We start from the raw sequence: 23,216 nt of genomic DNA on the forward strand, positions 1-23,216 counted from the left end.
GAGAAGATTGGACCTTGATCCATTTTTGAATTTTATTTTGGGTCTAAAACTCGTGGACTTGCATTAGAGATGCTCTAAGTATGAACAAAGTGAAGGTAGATTAGATAGATTTTTAGTCTTTCATGTTGACCTCTAAAGACTGATATATGGCCTATTAAAACTCAAGATGTCTTAAAATCAGACTATCATAACATTTATTTAATTCAAGAATCTTGATTTATTTTTCGAATAATTTCTGCAGAATGTTAGCAATGTGTTGTAATGACTGTTGTAGTCATAATTTTTTTTTTTTTTTTTTTTTTTTTTTTTTTAAGGAAACCTACTCAGACAGCGACTAGTCAGAGTGATATGTGCAACTGTGTAAGACATATGGACCTTATTATAAGAGAGGATAAATCTAAGGCCCAAAAAAGGAGCCTAAATAGGAAATCCAACCCAATAGGGAATTATATCCCAAAAAAAACCCAAAATGTTAGATTACCTTCCTATCCCTCCTAAAGAAAACGTTACCTCTCTTGTCCCACACTCATTTCCCGCCCAAACAACCAGCCTCTCTCTTTCTATCCCTGACTTGATTGACACAACCCCTCTCACATGCCAGCCTCTCTCTTTCTCTCTCGGTCTCCGCGCTCTCTCTCTTCATTCAAACCCTCTCTTTTGATTACACACAAACCATCTCTCTCTATCACTCTTCATTCAAACGCTTCCTCTCCATCTCTCTCTATCTCTCTCTCTATCTTTTTTTCAACCGAAACCATTGCAGCCATTAACCACTGAGAATCGAAACGTTACCGGCGATTCTCTCTCTCTCTCGTGAAAAGCAGTTTAAGCAACTTGATCTACTTATTTCTCTCTCTATTTTGCTCTCTTTCAACAAATCTGGTGCTTCTCTCTCTATTTCTCTCTTTCAAACACAGGTACGCCTCTAATCTTCCTCTAAATCTTGATCCTCTCTCTGTTGTTGGTAAATTATTTGGATTGTTAGAACATTTTTGGGGTTTCTTCTTTCAGATCTTGTTTGTTGGTAATATTTTAGGGTTGTTGGTACAGTTTTAGGGGTGTTCGAAAATTTGGGTGTGTTTTCAAACAATTAGGGTTTATTATTTCAAGTTCAGTACTCTGATCTTGAGTTTGTGATAAAATATTTTGGGTTGTTTTTCAAAAAAGTTTTAGGGTTAAGTTGCTCTCCAGTTTGTGATAAAACATTTTGGTTGTTGTTTTGTTATTTCGGAAGCATGCATCTTCACTATAGGTAATTTGGGTGTTTATGGTTCTTCATCAAGCTTCTAGGTTAGGTTTGTTTTAACATTTAGGGGTGTGATCCGAAAGTTAGGTTTCTGTGGAGACATTTAGTACTTTGTTTTTGATTTTTGGGGGTCTGTCTTTGGTGATGAAATGAATAATTTGTTTTAACATTCTGGGTTGTGTTAAAGAAATTTAGGATTATGTTTAGCCATTTTGATAGTTGTTTGTGATTTCAGAAGCATGCATCTTCACTATAGGTAATTTGGGTGTTTATGAATCTTCATCAAGTTTCTAGGTTAGGTTTGTTTTAACATTTAGGGGTTTGATACGAAAGTTAGGTGTCTGTGGAGAAATTTAGTACTTTGATTTGGATTTATGGGGGTTTGGCTTTGTTGATGAAATGAATGGTTTTTTTTAAGATTCAGGGTTGTGTAAAAGAAATTAGTATTATGTTTAGCCATTTTGGTTGTGTACATACATTTTGGGCTTGTTTCAAACATGTGGGTGTCTAATACAAACATAACAAATTTTGCAGATAAATTTACCAAGATGGTTAAAGCTGCAACCAAAAAAGGAGATGGTCCAGCAAGCAGACAACAGACTCCAGTAAGGGCTAGCCCTAGAAAGAGGGCTAGTGAAGAGCCATCATCCGCTGGGCCTAGCAAAAAAGGCAAGAAAGTAGCGAGTCCTAAACAAGCTAAGGTCTGTTAGTCTATACACATCTGTGAGAATGTCCTCTAATTAATGTTTGTGCTCTCACATTTCATATAATGGTTTGACATATTTGTTAGTGTGTTGTCATTCTGTAAAATGTTACTTCACTTAATGATCTGTCATTATTGTGTAGACCATTGGTCTAGGCTTATTGTGTAGACACATTGCAAAATGATCTGTCATTATTTATAGTGATGTAGCATTCAGTGTAGTGTTGGACAATTTGGTGAATGCCCTGACATATCTGTTACTGTTTGTGTGAAGCATCGATCGTATACATCGAAAACGAGAGAGCCAATGGTGGAGGCTCAACCAACAGAGGCTAGGGAGCAGAAGAAGAAAACTATTTTTGATTTTCAATTTCTTCTTTGTTTTAAGAAGAAAACTACTTTAAATATTTTATAAATATTTCAAACCATTTTTAAGCATTTTACATAATTTCGAGACATTTTGGAGTTTGTCCTCTCAGTATTGTTTGTGGTCTCGCATTTCGTATACTGTTTTGGCATAACTGCGTGTGTGTTGTCATTCTGTAAAATGTTGCTTCACTTATTCGTACTCGTATTCTTAGGGTTTTGTGAAAAGTTCTGAAAATCATTGGCATCAGCTTACAGTGTTGTAGCATTTGTAGTCGTGTTGGAACATTTTGCTGAATGATCTAACATATCTATTACTTTGTGTTTGAAGCATCGATCTGCGACATCCAAATCGAAATAGCAGATGGTGGAGGCTCAACGTACAGAGTCAAGTGAGCAAAAGAAGAAAAATTGCAGTTCACAAGGTAGCAAGGGACAATTTGGAAGCATTTGTAGTCCAATTTTGTTCTCTGGAATGTTGATGAAATGAATGAGTTGTTTTAATAATTTGAGTTGTGTTCGAGAAATTGGGGTTATGTTGAGACATTTAGTACTTTGTTTATGATTTTTGGGAGTTTTACTTGATTATTACAGTAATGTTATTGGTCAATGTGGTAGACAATTTGGTTTATGTTTTAACATTTAGTGGGGTGTTGATGGATTTTGTGGTTATTAATGAGTAAAAAATGATATGTTTTTGATATTTTGGGTTGTGTAGAAATATTTTGTGCAAAACATTTAAAAAAGAGAAGCAGCAGCAGCAAGACAATAGGTTGTACAAAGAGCTAGCTCTAGAAAGAGGGTTAGTGAAGAGACAACAACTGCAGGGCCTAGTAAAAAAGGCAAAAAAATATTAAAGGTGACTGAATCACAGACCAAGGCAAGATGCATTCCTAAACATTTTGCATAATGTTTAAGAATGCATACGAAATGACATAAGGTTCTGTGAAAAAAGATAAAATTTGGGGAAAACAGTGGCATCAGATTTTTGAAATGTCCTCTCATTATTGACTGTGGTCTAACATTAAGTATAATGTGTTCGCATTATTGGTAGTGTCCCGACAATTTGTAAAATAATCTCGCATTATTGACAGTGTTCTAGCATTGTAAATAATGTTTAGGGGTGCAAGGTAATAACAACAGTTGTTTCTCAAACAATTCGAATAATGTTGGAGCATGATCGATAATGTTGGAACATTTTCAAGAATGTTTAAGAATTGCATAAATTGTTCCTCGAGCATTATGTATAATGTAGCATGCAAGTTACCTAATCTTCATCCATTTCAGAATATATTCGGAAATGTTACACAACGACGGAGTATGTCCGTTTCAAAATCAAAAGTTCTCTCATCAGTGAAGAAGAGTAGGTATTTTAAATTGAACTCTGCTTTGCAATTTAACAAATGTTTGGACACTGCTTAAAATGCTTAGAAAACGTTAGACTGATCTGAACATCTTTAATACAAAATTGTGGTGAACATTTTTCAAAATGTTCACACATCCTTTAAAATGTTAATACAAATTGTAAAGTGTTTTGAACAAAATGAGAACCAATTGCTACTGTTAACATAACTGTACGGAATAGTGTTAACACATCCCGTAAAATGTTTAGACAAACTGTAAAGTGTTGCTTACAAAACGAGAAGTGGTTGCTAATATTAACAAATCTGTACGGAACAACAATGAAAACACCATGAAAATACCCTAAAACCAAGAACAACCTCACCAATGGAGCTTCAAATAAGTAGATCTACAAATCTAAATATATTTAACTCTCTACAAACTATGAAAACACCATGAAAACACCCTAAAACAAGATTTGAAGTTTTTTTAACCTCCATTAAAGAAGATGATGAATGAAGGTGATGACTGAACCACGAAAACGTGAAAAGGGTTATCTCTCTCGGTCTCGGTTTTTTTAGAGAAGAAGATGATGAATGAATGAAGGTGGAATAGATTGAAGATGATGAATGAAGGTGGAATAGATGAAGTTTATGTCGGCTTCTATAGTCTACAGAGAAGAAGATGATGAATGAAGGTGGAATAGAATGAAGAGATGGCCGGTGAGGTTCGGGTGAGAAGAGAGAAAAGAGGGTTTGGTGTTGGGAGGTAGAGAGAGAAAGTAAACCCAGATTATGAGAGGAAGAGAGATATTTTGGAGAGAGAAATTTTGATTTGTAAAGGGAGGGAGTAGTTGGATATATATGGGAGGGCAAAAGAGGGATTAGAAGAAGTCTTTAGGTCTTAGAGATACAAGTTGGGAAGGGATGGAGCATAGGGATGTGTATTTGGGTTTGATATGAGTTATTAGTTGATTATTGGGTTTTGGGTGGGATATTAATCCTTGTTGGGTTTTTTTTTGTATTTGGGCCCAAAATTTGGGCCTTTCATCAAAAAATTCTATTAACTATTAGGTCATGGTGAATCTTTATATTCCCCAAATTCTCTTCATTAATTGCTCGATTTCACAACTACCAACCACTGTGATGTCCATTGAACTTCCAAGCGTTTGAATACCTCTAATGAGCCAATACCCACCCAGAGATCAAACTCTTGGTCTCTCTCTCTCTCTCTCTCTCTCTCTCTCTCTCTTCTTCACAACAATATACATTCTTGTTTTAAAAAAAGTAGTAACCTATAATTATTTTGTTTCTTAGTTTCTGATATTAGTATGGAGGATAGAATGGAAGATGTATCATCTATGTTGGAGGAATCACCAAATGTGAAAAGAAAAATGAAGAAGAGAAAGGAGTTCATTGGGTGGGGATCAAGGGTTCTCATAGAATTTCTTAATTCCATTGGGAACGACACAACCAAGCCATTGTCACAGTATGAAGTTTACGAAATAATCATGACATATATCCATCAGAACAAACTTACTGACCCCGAAAAGAAAAAGAAGATTGTATGTGACAAAGAACTCCACTCTGTTTTTGGAAAGAAGTCGCTTAACCGAAACAGAATCTATGATCTTTTGGACCCACACTTCATTGAGAACCTGGATTCGTCCGAAGACGATGATGAGTTCAACGATAAGTTCGAACGAGTTCCGAATACTTGCAAAAAGCGGAGAACGGCAAGCACGACGGATAAAAGAAGCAACGAAAAGGAGACAACCCAGAGAAGAAGTTGTTTTGCTTCTATAATTGTTGAAAACATGAAACTAGTTTACTTGAAAAAGAGTGTAATTGAGGATCTACTCAAAAAACCAGACTCATTTGAAGACAAGCTAGTTGGAAGCTTTGTGAGAGTCAAATGTCACCCAAATGACTATTTTCAGAAAAATCCATACCAACTCCTGCAAGTCACAGGTAATACTGTTATGTTTGTGGCCCTTTCCACTCATTGGCGCTTGGTTTTGAGTTGGATGACCACAAACTTAACAAATATCTGTAGTATCTATGACTTGATTTATTATTACACATCCAATTAAACCATGTTCTTTTTCCTTCTTGATTAATTTTAGCTAATAATGGTGTATTGTTTGGTCTTCTTAGGGGTTGCGAAGACAGCAGAGACAGCTAAAAGCATTTCCGAAGTTATTCTTGAAGTTTCAAATAGGAATGGTGGTATTTCTGTTCGCATGTTGTCAGAGGATGATATAACTGAGGTAAAAATAAGTCGAACAATCCCCTCTGAAGGCATGAGTATTAACGTCGGAGTGCCTCTAAATGCAGGCACCTTTTTTTTTTACTCTGCCCGAGGCCTATGAACTAGGCAGTCCCAGGGCACTCGGACTGGATTCAGTTTGTGTTGTTAAAGCCCAACATGGATTAGGCCCAGTTCGAGTACCCATGAATTTGCCTAGTCCGTGTGGCGCGAAGAGAGAAGGTTGGCCTCAGTAAAAAAGAGGGGTGTCTATAAATGCTCTCCTAACGCCAGATGAGTAATCTCGTCATATTAGTTACTAAGTTTCAACTTTGTGATCTTGTTGGCAGGAAGAGTGCGAGGACTTGCGTCAGAGAGTGAAAGACGGATTGCTGAAAAGGCCAACGATTGTAAGTGCTGTAATCCAAATTTTTGGCAATACAATTTCATACAAATTCATGTGTGAAATCAATGTACTCGTGGGGTATCTAAGGTACCTTTTTAGGTTACTCCTCCCATTGTCAGTGTAAATATATAGTGATCAACCAGCGATGTTCTAATTTAGAGAGCGAGAGAGTTTGAATATATTAAACGAAAAGAAAGTCCCACATCGGGAAGTAGTCAATGAGTGTCTTTGCTATCATGTATACTAAAGGTCTGATAATGAACAGGTATGAGTACGCAGCTGCGCGGTAAGCACAGAGCGAACTATTCTTTCGCCTTTTACTAAAGAATACCGTGTGCTTGTCGCTTCAAGCGGCATACGCCTATTTTTGGAGGGTTTTCTGTCAAAGAAACCCCTTAACAAATTTTAAAATAAATGTTCATGGGCTTGCTTCAAGAAGGTCCTTTCTAGCGTTTGGGTAGATGGGTCTCTTTTCTTTCTATATACATACTGAAGTGAGAAAGGGAGATATATGGTGGTGGTTTTTGGATTTGGACGGGGAAGAGGATGAAACAAAGAGCAGTCACTATATCGACATAACTCTGGTACAGAATGTTGTACGGGGAAAGGATGTTCATATCTCTTTGGCCTTTGCCATGGGTAAAAGACGTCTCTCCGGGCGGAGTATATTGCATGCGAAAGAATATTGATATGTCTCCGACTTCCGCTGTAAGTTGGAGAGAAGGAAAAGGACATTGATAGCTCTACCCAGTATGAAGAAAAGTGGATCACAACCAAATGTTGTAGGCAGAAAGATGTTGATATCTCTCGGTTGTAGACAAAAAGGAAAGTAGATCCACAACCAAATGAGTATGTTATGCAAAGAAGGGGGCTTTATTTTTTTAGAGGAGCTTCTTGTTGGACTTCATGCTAATGGGTTGTAGGTGTAAACTTGTGTGTCGGGTCATCGCTACTTTGGTTTCTACGTGGTTGCTAAGGGGTGTATTAAACTTCAAACTATCTTCGTTGTTGGGATTCTTTTAATAAATAAGGACCCATTCTCTCCTCCATCCTTCTCTTCTTTGTGCATTTTAGATACCATCTGTCGCGACGAGAAAATATTGTAATTGTCATTTTAGCGTACACGCTAACTACTTTTGAGCTTTAAAATCATTCATTCTAATGTAGTGATAGAACAAAAAATAATTGCCTCAGAGATGGTTCGTACAGGTTGTATAGAAGAAATGAATAAAGTCCCACATTGGAACTATTTAAGGGCTAACATTTCTAGCTTGTATACATAATAATACTAGTAGGAACAGTTCAAATCACGCAGCCATGCAATATGCACAAAGCGAACTATTCTTTCGCCTTTTACTAAAGAATACCGTGTGCATGTTGCTATAAGTGGCATACGCTTATTTTTGGAGGGTTTTCTAAATAAGAAACCCCTTAACAAACTTCAATAAAAATGTTTATTGGTTAATTTCGTTTGGGTGGACAAATTCTCCTGAACGTGATTAGTGTACTTGAGTATGAGCGAGGAAAATCATCTAGTTGAAGCAGCTTGATGTTATTAGTGAGGTTGGTCCCCATTTCAAGCAAAGTTATGATTCAGGTATAGCAATACACTAATGTGAGTAGACCAAATGAGAGATTGTCCATGGAGAGTTACCATATTTTATTGGAAGGCTTCTGTAGGCGCCAGTCGTGGCTCGCCCCTCTTTTGGCGCTCCCTTGGGCTTCGGACTGGCCTGAGTGTGTGTTGATCAAGAACATTGATTAGGCCCAGTCACCATGGGGTGTTAGTGAAGGGCGGACTGAAAGCAATTTGTCGAGCGTGGACTCACCATTTTTATTGTATAGTTTACTTGAGTTTTTGCTACACTTCATTTGTGTAGATGTTTGTCTCTCCCGTGGAAAGACAAATGTTCCCAATCAACCGAAGGCGAGATTCAAAATATGTCAGACTATCACTACTTAGATTTGGCAGATGTAGAGATACTTGTTAGACCTAAAAAAGGTAGTAAGCTCAGTCCCTTTAACTGGCTGGATATAGTACTGTTGAAGAAGATAATAATAGAAAATTAGGACCCATTGTGTTATTTGGATCATGATCCTAGTTATCTACTAGAACTCAAATATTAGAATTCCACTGTGAATGTTGTCTATATGAAGTAAAGTGAATGAGTGTTGATCTTGTTGATTGCTTCTTAAACTTGAGAGCTTTAATGTTTCTAAGAAGTGGTAGTTATACTTATTTAGTTAAACATTTATGTAACTATATACCAAAAAGTAAATGACTTCGTGATGTTGTTTTGTTGTATGTCATTTGACAGTCGGAGTTTGAAGAGAAGGCTAAAACTCTACACGAGGAAATAACGAATCATGTAAGATTTCTCAACCTCCGAATATTTAAAATCACAACTAAGATTCTAGTATTGTGTCCCATATCAGTTCACGATCGAGCATTGGCTTAGGAATAACTTTGAAACCAATGCTTCTTATGTGAACAAGTTTTCGGCTATGGGTCGTAATTCTTGCATTACCTTTAAAACAAATTCTTTACAGTGGATTGGGAGAGAGCTTCTCCACTTGCAAAACCAAATTGATCGAGCAAATGAGAAGGGCTGGCGAAGAGAATATCCTTTGAAATCCAGTTTGTTATTGTGTTATTTCGTGAAAGCTAAAACAGGTTTTAGTAGTGGTGTTTGATTGAATTATCGGTCAGTTAATAGCGTTGAAATCCCGTTTCTTTCTTGGTTTATGCTTTTTTGATTCTTTCTTGGGTATTCTGGCTAGATCAATGAAGTAGTTGTTTATTTGGACTTCATACAATTCACTCAGAACAAGATTTGCATCATGTTACCCTTTGACTTGCTTTCCGATTTTACGCTTTGTGAATACCTTGAGAGGCGGAAGCTGCTTCAATCACCTGAGGAAAGGTTGCGGCTTCTGAAAGAAGTTCCATGTGTCATTGCGGACGAATTGGAGATCGAAGCTATCCCGGTGGAGTTGTCTAATGGAGGAAACCCTGAAAACAAGGATTCTCGTAACTCAATCCTTAATAGTGCTGCTGACACTCTCGACAATGTAGCCAAGAGACACATACCAATCCGTCTCAAAGATGGAGGGAGAGAAAGTGCAGGTTAAAGAATTTCTGACTTGGACTATATTGTCGCGGTTGTTCTTACAACTATAGTTTCTTATCTATTATTTTCTGTTTATGTTGCAGAAGCTGAAGGTTTATACCACCAGGAATCTAAGACCCGAACAATTGAAGGTTTCACATTAATCTATTGTATTTTCCTTTGTTTTTCTTTCTCCCTGATTCACATTGCTAGGTTTGTGGTTATCCAACTCAAAACCAATTGGCAATGAGTGAAGATGGACACTATATTTTTGGTGACTAGAAGATAAAGTGGATATGTTATCTTTTCCTGTCTATGTTATCTTCTAGGTCAAGCTTTGCTGGATGCAACGCATGTTTCCAAAATTACTACACCGGTTTTACGTAAGGATGAAGAAGGAAATGGAGAATCTGTCAACCAGAAAGGAGAAGGTTAGCAAATTCATTCATTCATTCACTTGTTTTCTTGAAGGCTTTGGCTCAATTTTTCAATTAAAATATCTCGTTCATGCATTATGGAAACTAGTACCAAGAAGGTCAGGAACATGTTTCAGTGTTCTGAAAGAAATATTCTTTGGGAAGTTTTATAGACACAATTTGACCTAACAACAAAGTTCACGCAGTCTTCCAAAAAAAAAAAAACAAAGCAAAGTTGACGCAGTTAAGTCACCGTTAAAGTAAAAAATTTGGACTTAACTCAAACGGTCTGCACTTCTTCAACTCTCTCCCTCTCATTCATCCTCTCTCTGTATATTTAAATATCTTATGAACCAAAGTTGTAGCCGATAGCCTCTTCCTTTTTCTCTTGGTCTCTTTATAATCTGTGCTTGGTGTGATTCAAACCAAAATAACATTTTCCCTAGATTTGAGTGTTTTTATTTCTTCAAATACAATTGTTCCACCACTTCAATCGGCTGATTAGGAACGTTTTTATGCTTATTTAAATACACTATCTGAAGTTCATTTCGTGGGGTGTTCTTTATTTAACCAGAGGAAGAAAACCAAATTTCCGGCACACCCTAAAATCTCTAACATCTTTCTTTTTTATGGTTTTATGAAGTTAATATTGATATTTGTACTAGTGTTAAACATGTTTTTATTAAGAGAGGATAAATCTAAGGCCCAAAAAAGGAGCCCAAATAGGAAATCCAACCCAATAGGGAATTATATCTAAAAAAAACCCAAAATGTGATATTACCTTCTTATCCCCCCAAAAGAAATAGTTACCTCTTATGTCCCTCACTCATCTCCCGCCCTAACATATGCCAGCCAGCCTCTCTCTTACTCTCCCTGACTTGATTAGACACAACCCACATGCCAGCCTCTCTCTTTCTCTCTCGGTCTCCGCGCTCTCTCTCTCTTCATTCAAACGCTTGATTAGACACACAAACCCTCTCCATCTCTCTTCATTCAAACGCTTCCTCTCTATCTCTCTCTCTATCTCGATCAAACTCTATTTCTCTTCATTCAAAACGGTGCATCTCTATCTCTCTCTCTATCTCTTTTTCAACCGAAACCATTTCGGCCATTAACCCCTGAGAATCGAAACGTTACCGGCGAATCTCTCTCTCTCTATTAAAACTTTTTAAGCAACTTGATCTACTCATTTCTCTCTCTATTTCGCTTTCTTTCAACAAATCCGGTGCTTCTCTCTCTTGTTCGAGCATCATCAAACACAGGTACGTCTATGTTCTTCCTATAAATCTTCTTCCTCTCTCTGTTGTTGGTAAATTTTTAGGATTGTTTGAACATTTTTGGGGTTTCTTCTTTCAGATTTTTGGTTGTTGGTAAAGTTTTAGGGTTGTTGGTAAAGTTTTAGGTTTGTTGGTACAGTTTTAGGGGTGTTTGAACATTTTGGGGTGTTTTCAAACAATTAGGGTTTATTCTTTCAAGTTTAGTACTTTGATCTTGAGTTTGTTTGAACATTTTGGGTTGTTTTTCAAAAAAGTTTTAGGGTTGTTTGAACATTTTAGGGTTTAAGTTGCTCTTAAGTTTGTGATAAAGCATTTTGGTTGTTGTTTGTGGTTTCGGAAGCATGCATCTTCACAGAAAGTAATTTGGGTGTTTATGGTTCTTCATCAAGTTTCTAGGTTAGGTTTGTTTTAACATTTAGGGTTGTAATCCGAAAGTTAGGTTTCCGTGGTGACATTTAGTACTTTGTTTTCGATTTTTGGGTGTTTGTCTTTGTTGATGAAATGAATGGTTTGTTTTAAAATTCTGGGTTGTGTTAAAGAAATTAGGATTATGTTTAGACATTTAGTTTGTGTACATACATTTTAGGTTTGTTTCAAACATGTGGGGGTCTAATACAAACATATCAAATTTTGCAGATAAATTTACAAAGATGGTTAAAGCTACAACCAAAAAAGGAGATGCTCCTGCAAACAGACAACAGGCTCCAGTAAGAGCTAGCCCTAGAAAGAGGTCTAGTGAAGAGCCATCATCCGCTGGGCCTAGCAAAAAAAGCAAGAAAATAGCGAGTCCTTCACAGGCTAAGGTATGATATTCTATACACATCTGTGAGAATGTCCTCTTATTAATGTTTGTGCTCTCACATTTCTTATAATGGTTTGGCATATTTGTTAGTGTGTTGTCATTCTGTAAAATGTTGCTTCACTTAATGATCTGTTATTATTGTGTAGACCATTTGGCCTACGCTTATTGTGTAGACACATTGCAAAATGATCTGTCATTATTTATAGTGACGTAGCATTCAGTGTAGTGCTGAACATTTTGTTGAGTGCCCTGACATATCTGTTACTGTTTGTGTGAAGCATCGATCGTATAAATCGAAAACGAGAGAGCCGATGGTGGAGGTTCAACCAACAGAGGCTAGGGAGAAGAAGAAGAAAACTACTTTAAATTACAAATGTAATTTAAAAGCAGTTTTTGAGGTGGCGCGGGATTCTCTTTGTGACATGACTGAGGAGCAAAAGAAGATGTTGTTTGCTTCCCCATTCGGGGCCTTCTTTAAGGCACTGACGAGTGGTAGTTTCCGAAAAGAGAATGTCATGGGGAAGCCTAACAAAGCCATATTTGATCTGCTCAACTGCTTCGACAAAGAAAGCCAAGCCTTCAACATCGGAGGGAAGATGATTCAGTTCACTCCCGGAGATGTTGCTTTACTGTTGGGAGTCCCCATGGAAGGACAGGTATATGAAGCATTCCCAACCAATGTCACCCTAGATGCCACAAAGGACCAGTTTCTGAGTAAGTATTTCAGAGACTGTATTGTAGAGGGCAAGTCTGCATCTTTTGGCGGCCCTAGCATCGAAACGGCTTTGAGTGTGGCTGCAAGAACAAAGGCTCCTGCCATTGAGTTCTTGAAACTCTGGATTATGTACATGGCAGCCACATTCCTGTTTGCTTCAGCTGCCGGCTCCTCGGTTGTCGGAAGTTTTTATCACAATCTCCAAACGGAGAGAATGATAAAAAGAGTTTCATGGCCGAGAGCTATTCACTCCTTCATGATGGAGAGAATTAACAAGCACTCGGAAGACCCGAGGAAAGCTTCAGGCTGCCTGACTCTGCTTCCCGTAAGTAATCCTGATCATGAACTCAAATGTTTCATAATTTCTTATAATGATACAAGTCAAATTAGTTTGTTCTGACATTATTTAATATGTTTCATCATTATTTGGGGGACTTACACAATGCTGAAACATTTTGCAGAATGTATGGGAATCTTATTACATGTTTTGTCATTCCTTGTGATGATACAGAAAAACACTTCTGATCTATTTGTGTTTAATTTATTTGCAGTACTGGTATTGCATGCATACCAGGATCCATGAGGACCTGGTAGAGGAAGTAGGGGTAAGTCCAAGAATAGCACGATGGATGATCGAGTCATTCTTCATTACAGGACTGGAAGCAGAATTGGCTAGCATTGAAGAGGAGCAGGTAATGTGTTTTAACATTTACTATAATGTCTCTGTGATTTGCATAAATGTTCTAACATTGCAGATGTCTGTGTGACATTGTTTGAAATGTTGGCGTATTTTCATGAATGTTCGAACATATAATTAGATGTATGCATATTTTGGGAAGTGTTGAGATAATAACCATATGTATCCATCCTTGTAGGTGAAGGTGGAGTTGGTGCCGGAGACCGTTGAAGAGGAAGATTTGTTAAAGTACAGTGAGAGAGTGGTGGTGGAGGTGAATGATGAGGAACATTTTCATCTTTTAGATGAAAATGAAAAATTGAAGGAGGAAGTTGAGAGGTTGAGAGAAGAGAATGAGTTGGTTAAGAGAGAGGGAGAAGTATTAAGAGAGGAATTGGAGAGGATGAAGAAAGAGAGAGAAGAGAAGAATGATGTTTTAGAATTTGATTTTGGTGTCAGAGGGGAGGTGGAGGTTCGAGAGGAGGTGATTGGTCGAGGGGATTTGGAGGGTGGGCAGGACGTACAAGGTGGACAGGAGGTGGAGGGTCGCCAAGAGGTAGAGAGTGGAGATGGTGGAGAAAAATTAGAGGGTGGAGATGAAGTAAGAAATGTAGTAATGGTAGAGCAGGAAGTAGCACAAAAAAATCCCGAACAAGTAAATGTAGATGCCCGCAACGAACAAGAAAATAATGCCGAAGCCCAAACTGGAGAAGCGGAAATAGACAACAAAGGTAAGAAGGCAATTTCTGAGTTTGTAAAGGGTCAATCTTCAGGGGATGTGCAAACCCAAGAGCAGACAGAGAGCCAAATAGCTGGGTCAAGTGAGTAAATGCTCACGCAATTTTTTACATTTGTTCACATTCTTGTCTTTGCTTGAAAAGAAGTTAAAAATGTTGAAGCAAATACCAGAATGCTTCAACATGTAACATAATGTTTTAGTTGCAGTCTACATTGATAAAGAAATGAATATTGTGTTTTTAGATTTAAGTTGGTTTTATTTCTAATTCTTTTTAAAGAACGTATTAACTTGTATGGAATTATTCTATCTTCTCTGAAATTCTTACTTATTTGTCAGATGATTGGTATGAACATAAAGTGTTCCGCCATCGTTACAATTTTTGATAAACGGTAAGTAAAAGAGTTATATCGTACTCCCACGATGTCTTTTACGACGACAATTGAAGACTGTCTTTTACCACGAACGACAGTAGAGTGGTCGGCTAAGTAATAAATAAGAAACAAACAAGTAAGTGTTCTTCTCCACATAAATACGTAAAATATTAAAACATTCATGATAACGTTTATACATATTGATCAAGAATTGGAGAATTATTTATGTTGAGTTTTGCTTTTCTATCGAATGTTGACTAGTTAAACGTGTGGTGATGGGAACAGGTGAAAAGCAATTTCCGAGTGTTTTGAATGTAGGTCAAAAAGAGATGGAAGAAGTTGACTTAAAGCTGACTTGGCCTTCAGCTTTCTTTTCAGAAGTTTGCGAGGTGGCAAAAGAATATGAAAATTATGAGATCGTCGAGAATGAAAGTTCTTTCGAAGACGATTTTGTAGATAAGCCAAAGGTTGAAATGGCTGTAGTTGGTGAACAGAAAGATAAAAACAAACCAAACTCTTTGGTTAAAAGGGTAAAAACTCAGCCAAGAACCCGAACTATGACCGAAAAAGCAAAGCAACTCCAAAAGAAAACAATTAATGTAGAAGAGATTGTAGAGTTGGGAGTCCAAAGGTTAGAAGAGGACAAAGGTCAGAAGCTTGGAAACTGGAGAAAAAGCCCAGTCTGGAAAAATGTGAAGGAACAAGAAAATGGTTTGTTGGAAGAATTCCTCAGGGATAGTAACAAAAGGTACGAGTAGATTACTGTAATGTTGATGCACTGACACTAATGTTTGAACATTAGTGATTGTGTTGTAGCATTTTGATTCGCTTACTGTAATGTCCCAGCATTCCTTGAAATGTCCTAACATTAGTAGCGGTGACAATGTTTTTTTCCAAATTTTGCAGTACAAAGGTCTGGTTCAGTGACGGGATTAACGACATCTGTGAGAAAAAACTCGATATGTTAATGATGAATCTGGAATGCGATTCACAAATCATTAACTGGGCGAGCTCCTTCCTCACTAATCACCAGAAATTGAAAGAAAAAGTGTACTATGCCTCCCATCCGAAATATATGTAGGTTAAGTGATTAGGATGTTTTCCTATCATCTTTTATATGAGTGAACATTTTGATAACTTTGTGTTTATGGTACAGACAATGATAAAGGCTGAGGTAAACCAAGCTTCCATCGAACAAATTCTCAATCGGACATTGAGTAATAATGCTGGGAAACAGGAAATATTATTTGTGTGTGCACCCATCTGTCAACCAACAACGGGAGACAGCTCAAGGGGGGGGGGGCACTGGACACTCTTGATATATAATGTATTTCTACATCGGTGGACCCATTATGATTCAATGTCCTTTGATAAGAAGATGGCCAAGGAGTGTTTCGAAAATGCCAGGGAGTATGCGGCATATGTGGAGGATGTCATGGAAGAGGTGAGATTCATAATGTTTGGAACCCAACAAAAATACGCAGATGTTCTTGGGGAGCCAAAATTCCCTGCACAGGGAGAAAAGTAAGTGTTTTCACTCTTTATTTGTTCCAACATTATGATGAATGCTTTAACTAGTTTGAAATTGTTCCAACATTCCGCGAAATGTTATATCAGAAACCTTTCATGTTTTCATTTTTTTGACAAAAAATCACGTCATTATTAGTAATGTGGTCTCATTTCACATTATGTTTCATTATTGTCTCTGACTATGGAAACATTATTTGTTATGCTTTAACATTTCCTTTGTGGCGTGAACAGCCCGGATTGTGGTCTCTTTGTAATTTTGAAAATTGAAGAGCTGGTGGAAGACTGCATGACAACCGAACCCAAAGAGCGTACACAAAACCCAGATTTGGTTTCCCTGGCACAAAGGAAGAGGGCTAAGCTCACCCACAAAATATTGAAGGAGAATACGATATATTGGAGGATGGCCCGAGCTTGAAAGTGTGGTTGCCCCAACAGATGTTTTTTTTTGTAAAGGATCTTTTATTAAAAAATGAAGTAGTTTTTCAGGTAACGGGTTATGTTCATATCACTAAACCCGAAACGACTTCATTCTTGATTAGATTACAAACAAATATGGTTTGTAAATTATTTTGGGATGTTAAGTACTTACAATGATTTGGAATGGGATATTTATGTGGAAACAATATGAAGTAAATTTGAATATATTATTATTTTTCTTCTGGAACATATGTGACATGCATTGACGACAAAGAGTTTGTTTCAAGAAAGAACATACACAGAAATGTTAGAACATTCCGCCAAATGTAGGAACATAGTGACAAATGTTTGTGAAATATGTAATAATGTGCATTCATTAATGAGAATGTTCTAAAAAAACTGCATAATGTTGACACATAGTAAATAATAGCTAGCCATGTAAGGATTCATTCACTGAACATTTAGTAGAATGTTTTGAACGGTAAATATATTCAGTAGACAAAAAAATATTTACTAAGACATTTAAGTCTGTTTACTAAGACCAAAAGATTTTACTAATACATTCAACATAATGTAGAGACAGTCTCTTATATGTTGAGACATATCGTTGAATGTTAAAGCATTTAGTGAAATGTGAACTACAGTTGGGCTCGACATGTCGCACTGTTGTGATAAGCGGGTTGGTTGCACCTGCGACATATTCTTTTTCTCCTCGTAACATCTCCGGAACTCTACAACCGTGTTGTACGTGGTCTGCCGAGTGCCCTTTTAAGTAGTGGAGGAAGAGTCTTGGTTAATGGATCAAAAGTATAGGGTTCGTCAAAATTTGGAACGGGGTAAACACAATGTTGGTATATGTTTCTGTAAGCCTCCACCGTCCAGACGGGATCATAAAAACATGTACTATCACCACGAGTCTTGTTGATGCATATAGCATTGCATGTTGACACGGAAGCGAATCTACTTAAAAGGACACCCGACAGACCACGTACAACACGGTTGCAGAGTTCCGGAGATGTTACGAGGAGAAAAAGAATATCACCACGAGTCTTGTTGATGCATAACATTGCATGTTGACACGGAAGCGAATTTACTTGCCAACGCCGACAAGATCGAGCATGTGAGAGTACCAAGATTTACGGAATGGCGTGGAGTCGAATATACTTCATAAATAAGTGAGGCTGCCTCAACGTATCTCCACGTCTCCGCAACTTTGTATTTCGCTTGCTGTTCCAAGTTAATGGATGGGCAAAGAAATGTATTCCATCCAATAACGGCGTCTCTATGCTTTCTCATCTTGTTCATAATCTTCCGTCTTATGGCATCCAACAATGCTGTAATAGGGAGGACGCTGGCTTTCTTTATCATGTTGTTGAAGCTCTTAGACAGTTGAGAAGTGATGGCGCCATACCTGTAACAAAACATTATAACGAATGTCACAACATTTAATGGAATGCTTATAATAAACCATGTCGTGTTATAACATTTCACGAGATGTGGTAACATGTAACAGAATGACGGAACACTAGAAAGAATGCCCTTCCATAACAGAAGATATGATTAAATGTGAAAAAATAACTGAGTAAACTTAAAGTGTGTCGATAACAGGGTTAATGGTGTTTCAACATTTCAAGTGAAAAAATAAAAGAGTAAACAAAATACCTATCCCCTGTGAAAAAAGAACGGCCCATGATTCCGGATTAAGGGATTGGAAAAACCTCTCGACATTGGTTCCACCCATCTCAACCATTTGTTCAATGGTTGCGTGATACTCACTCTCGGGTAATGCCCGTGCCGTCATAAACATAAGACTCTGAAAATAACGTGACTGGCGCACCTCGTTACGTATTCTCAAGTTCAGATTACATCGTAAGTGCCAAGCACAGAATGAGTGATGAGCGGTGGGAAAAACTTTCTTCACGCCTTTTAGAATTCCAACATGTCTATCCGAAATAAAGGTGTAACGTTTTATCGGATCCACCACTAATTTCAAATTTTGTAGAAACCAATCCCAATTATGATCATTCTCAATGTCCACAACTGCGTAAGCAATGGGGAAAAGACCTAACAAATAAAGAAAGAAATACAAAATTAGTTCTGTTGATGCATAAAGCAATATTGCATAAGCATTTTCAGAAATGTCCACACATAATTGGCGAATGGAGATTGACATATATAAATGATGTAGCATCTGACCGTCTGCCGCGACATTTTAGCTAATGTTCATAAAATCTTGTGAAGTGTTAGCAGGAACATTAGAATGTTAACGTAAGATATGAAAATGAAAACATACCGTCGTTTCCATCCTTGGTAACCGCAGCTAAAATGCAGCCATTAAAACGAGTTTTTATGAATGTTCCATCAATATAGATCACAGGGCGACAGTGTTGAAACCTAAGGATAGATGCGTGAAGAGTAATAAAAACTCGAACGAATCTGTTGGTAGTGGGTTCGATTTGCAAATCAATTCTGTTATTGGGATTAGTAGACGCTAAAGCATCTACGTACCACTTCAACTTTGCATAGGAATCACCCTCCTGCCCAAATACTTTGTCCATCGCAACCTTCTTACCACCGTAAGAAAAGTAATAGCTCAACTCAACACCGTAATCGTCTTGGAACATTTCTTTAACTTCAGCTGTACTCCAATCTGGGTGTTTTCTAATGTCTTGATCAATTAGGCTGCCAACAAGTTTACTAGACAACTTGGGATCCGCAGGTTTGAGAACAACATCGGAACAATCGTGTTTCGGTTCGTACTCTTTCAACAGAAACACAGATTTACATCCCAATGGTGCAACCGCGTGGACTCTCCAATTACATTCGGGTTTAGAGCAAACGACAATCACACAACCTGGTTCATTCTTGATATATTTGTAGTTATTCTTTGTCGCAATGGTATATCGACCAAGAGCGTGTCGAAAAGCTTTGACACCACCGGGAAATATTTGCCCAATCTCAGTAAATATGTCGCCCCATGATTCACATACTAACTTCTTATCATTGTTTTGAGATGTAGAAAGTGACCTATCAGTTTCCATACTGCAAAATTGAATAAAATGTTATGAAAATATCGTCAAATGTCTTAACAGGTTGACAAATGTTAATATCAAATGAGAAATGTCGTATCATTTGGATGAATGTTCACACATTCCTTTCACTGTCCTAAAACCTGGAAGAATGTTTTACCATGGTAAAAAATGTTTCAGTTTCTGTGAAGTTGCAAATTAACTGGGAGAATGGTGACATTTAACAAAATTTATTAACACATAATAAAGTACTGTTAACATTTAACACAATGTTCTACAAATCTAAACAATGTTAACACAAACTGTAAAGTTTTGTTACAAAAACAGGAAAGCTTTAGAGAAAATAACAAATAAACTGTAGGGACAAATAAAAAAAATGAACGTACAGACCAGAAATATGTGGTAAAATCATATGGTCCACAAAGCAATGTCTGATCATTTCATAAAATGATGGTCACAGTGATCATTATATAGCATTGAAACAAATATGTTAACATATTATAAAGTTAGGTTAACATTTAACAAAATGTTCTCAAAATCTCAACAATGAAAGTATAAAAACAGAAGTTGAGAGAAAAAACCCTAAACTGTACGGACAAATCATAAACATTACGCACAAACCAGAAACTAATCATCACAAAAGAAGGATGAACAAATAATAAAAAGTTACCTGGTTTTATAGAAGAATAAGATGATGACTGAAGTTTCTACAGAGAAGAAGATGATGAATGACGGTGATGACTGAACCACGAAAACGTGAAAAGGGTTATCTCTCCTCGGCTGGGGTTTTTAGAGAAGAAGATGATGAATGAATGAAGGTGGAATAGATCGAAGATGATGAATGAGGGTGGAATAGATGAGTTTATGTCGGCTTCTATAGTCTACAGAGAAGAAGATGATGTTGAATGAAGGAGCAAAGTAGACAGTCTACAGAGAAGAAGATGATGAATGAAGGTGGAATAGATTGAATAGATGGGCGGTGAGGTTAGAGAGAGAAGAGAGAAAAGATGGTTTGGTGTTGGACGGTGAGGTAGAGAGAGAAAGTAAACCCAGATTATGGAAGGAAAGAGAGATATTTTGGTGAGGGAGTAGTAGTTGGATATATATAGGAGGGCAAAAGAGGGATTAGAAGAAACCATTAGGTCTTAGAGATACAAGTTGGGAAGAGATGGAGCATAGGGATGTGTATTTGGGTTTGATATGAGTTATTATTTGATTACTGGGTTTTGGGTGAGATAATAATCCTTGTTGGGTTTTTTTTGTATTTGGGCCCAAAATTTGGGCCTTTCATCAAAAAATTCTTTTATTAATTTTGATAGTTGTAATCACATGAGACCGAAATTAGAGATTCAATTCGACTCTGTCTAGCCGAAATTAGGTTATCAAAATTATGTGTTGGAATTGCGCAAGTTTTGTGTCAATGACATTGGTCAAGTTGGACAATACGGTCTTAACCATTTCACGTCCAGTAAATGGTTAAGGCCGTATCGAATTTGTAACCAAAATTAGACAGAACTATGCTGAATTCGACTCTAGTAACCTCCCTTTCGTAATGCTGTTGAATTCGTCAAGTCGAAATTCAGCTGATGTTTCGGCTCAAGTTCACCTAATTGAACTCCAGTACTAAATATAGGCTACCGGAGTTGAGTTTGGTCAGCTTGTGTCGATATTTCTTCTTGTGTTCAGCTCGAGATCCCCGATGTTGGTGTTGTTGGTTTCGGTGTACCGATTCAACGAGTTGACTCATCGAGTCTATAACCGAATCACTGGTGAAACTGGTTACTACTTTGATTTTATTTGTAAATTAATCAAAAACACTTTCTTTCCAAATTAATGGAGAAAAACTAAGGAATAAAACAACTCAATATCTTTCGTATTTCTAACCGATAATGTCTGTTATCCAGAACAGATGATTCATAGTCAAATCTCACTATCGATTTAAGATCGGAAAGAGGAATTGTATCCTTCTGTGTTTACTGATTTATTACTTTAAAAAATCAACACACTTCTGATTTGGAAAATCAGAATGTCTTTGATTAAGAAATCAGATAGACTAAAAAGAAAAAGAACATCGGAGGATTAGAAGAAGAATAATTTTTTAATCGAGGCGAGGTATTCCTCTTTCCTTAAGACAATTGACGCCCTGTATAGTACCAAACAGTTACCGGCGTTTGTCTCCCAGGATACAACGATTAACCTTTCGATTCAATGGTACTTCGAATCAGAAAACAGTCGAACTTGAAAGTATACTAACCTCTGACTTATGCAAATGGACCAAACTTCTTGCTTATAAAACTCCTTGAAAACTCTGCTAAATCTTTCTCGTAGATACTCTAATATGATCTTCTAACAATGCTTGACACTCTGGAAAAAACGGATTGGAATTTGGAGTTGATTTGGGTCCTATAAATAGGTTTCGAATAGATGCATTCATAAGGGACACTTCTGTTGGGTTTTAGGGACGCATCTTTTGGAAAGTAAAGTGACGGGTCACTTCTTTAGCAACAGATGTGTCGGCTGGGATTTGGGCAGTCTGATCTGGACGTGTCCTCTTTGCGTAAATAGCCCCCAAACCAACTTTTCCTTATTGCGATTTAGTCCCTAAATCAACCAAAAATCGATCAAACTTTAAACTTGAATATCTCATTCATCTGGAATCGGATTTGAGTGATTCTTGAGTCTAAACTTAAGAGCTCGACGAGACGAACGCAATGGCGTGCTTCGTTTCTGAGTTTGACGACTTTAACCGATCCAAAATCTGATCCGATTCCAACAATCTCCCACATGAATGAATATTCGAGATTTCCTATCATGCAGACTTACTAGACTGACACACTGACACTGACAGAGATTAGAGGCGGAATTTCGCTGCATCGGGATAGATAGCTTGCGGCTTTGAATCTTCCATAGTGAGTAGCCATCGGGTTTACAAAGACCTTAGTGAACTATGTCTTGAACTGGGTCCCGTGAGTCGTAAACCAACGAGTAACTATCACACAGCTAGTTCCTTACTTTCAAAGTTTTCGGTTGTGTTCATTTCGGCCCTGAACAACCTGGTTTTCATGTGTGCTCTAGAGAAGTCGGCCATTACGACCTTCTCATAGAACCGACATCAGTTCGCACACATATAGGTTATCCGTAATAAGGTATTCTGCTATACCTCACGTTAGACTCAAGTTCTAAGTTTTCGGATTCATTAAAAGCTTAATGCTTAACCTCTCATTGCAGACAACACTGATGTCATCCTAGGAATGGGTAAGAGATAAATCTCTTTCAGTGTTCCGTTCGAGTCAGTATATAACTTCAGTTTTCCCGTTGAACCTACATCTTGGGATCTCCAGTCACATAGGTTGGGTTTCCGTTATGATTTTACTCATTTACTTTAGGCAAAAGTTCCATTCCCCTTGATGAAGCAATTACTAACTCTCTAGGTAACCCTTTTGTAAATGGATCCGCTAGCTTATCCTTAGATTTGACATAATCTACTGTTATGACTCCTTCTGAGAGTAATTGCTTTACGGTGTTATGTCGTCGACGAATGTGTCGTGATTTACCGTTATACATTTTACTATGTGCCCTTGCAATAGCTGCCTGATTATCGCAGTGTATTTTTATTGCAGGCACCGGCTTAGTCCATATAGGAATGTCCTCCAGGAAGTGTCGCAGCCACTCTGCCTCTTCTCCTGCTTTATCCAGAGCAATGAATTCGGAATCCATTGTCGATCGAGCTATGCATGTTTGCTTTGAGGAGTTCCATGATATGGCCGCCCCACCCAGTGTGAATATGTATCCACTAGTTGACTTGGTATCATCAGTATCTGAGAT

The 23,216-nt window shown here is 37.5% G+C and overlaps 1 long non-coding RNA gene and 2 other non-coding genes across 3 annotated transcripts; all 3 read left to right on the forward strand.

Moving 5' to 3' along the window:
- Positions 1 to 393: 393 nt before the first annotated feature.
- On the forward strand, positions 394 to 2,771 carry LOC147565697 (uncharacterized). Its single transcript, XR_015230264.1, has 3 exons — positions 394 to 917; positions 1,781 to 1,947; positions 2,647 to 2,771. It is a non-coding gene; the product is annotated as an uncharacterized LOC147565697 (long non-coding RNA).
- A 3,815-nt stretch (positions 2,772 to 6,586) lies between these two features.
- Positions 6,587 to 6,703, forward strand: LOC147565698 (U5 spliceosomal RNA). The gene has a single exon (XR_015231553.1). It is a non-coding gene; the product is annotated as a U5 spliceosomal RNA (small nuclear RNA).
- A 919-nt stretch (positions 6,704 to 7,622) lies between these two features.
- Positions 7,623 to 7,739, forward strand: LOC147565699 (U5 spliceosomal RNA). The gene has a single exon (XR_015231543.1). It is a non-coding gene; the product is annotated as a U5 spliceosomal RNA (small nuclear RNA).
- The last annotated feature ends 15,477 nt before the right edge of the window (positions 7,740 to 23,216 follow it).

The sequence above is a fragment of the Eschscholzia californica genome, unplaced genomic scaffold (genome assembly GCF_041429995.1).
Source record: "Eschscholzia californica isolate CP2 unplaced genomic scaffold, dmEscCali1.0.p SCAF_1, whole genome shotgun sequence".
Classification (NCBI taxonomy): domain Eukaryota; kingdom Viridiplantae; phylum Streptophyta; class Magnoliopsida; order Ranunculales; family Papaveraceae; genus Eschscholzia; species Eschscholzia californica.